Consider the following 357-nt stretch of genomic DNA (forward strand, 5'->3'; position numbering starts at 1 on the left):
TTCGTCATTAGATTAAATATATTTAAATATGTGCGTCGTACAACTTAGTTATGCATTTGCTCATATAAACAATATTTACTTGGGAAAAAGTTTTTTTTCTTAGCATTAACCTATCTAGATTTCCAATTAAATTATTATTGATACGAAAATATCACATCATTATGCGGAGTAGCTCAAATCAATTTTTTTACAAAATAAACAGACTAAATAAAATTGATCATGAATATAAATTTGATTTTATGGTTGCAGCATCAAGTACAACTTATATTCTGGAGCTTTCAAAATTTATGAAAAACGGTCAATTCATTCCGAAAATTTACGAAAACCGGGATGTAAGAAATTTCTCTTTTCCGTGTT

This window comes from Hyalella azteca, unplaced genomic scaffold, assembly GCF_000764305.2.
Source record: "Hyalella azteca isolate HAZT.00-mixed unplaced genomic scaffold, Hazt_2.0.2 contig14641, whole genome shotgun sequence".
NCBI lineage: Eukaryota > Metazoa > Arthropoda > Malacostraca > Amphipoda > Hyalellidae > Hyalella > Hyalella azteca.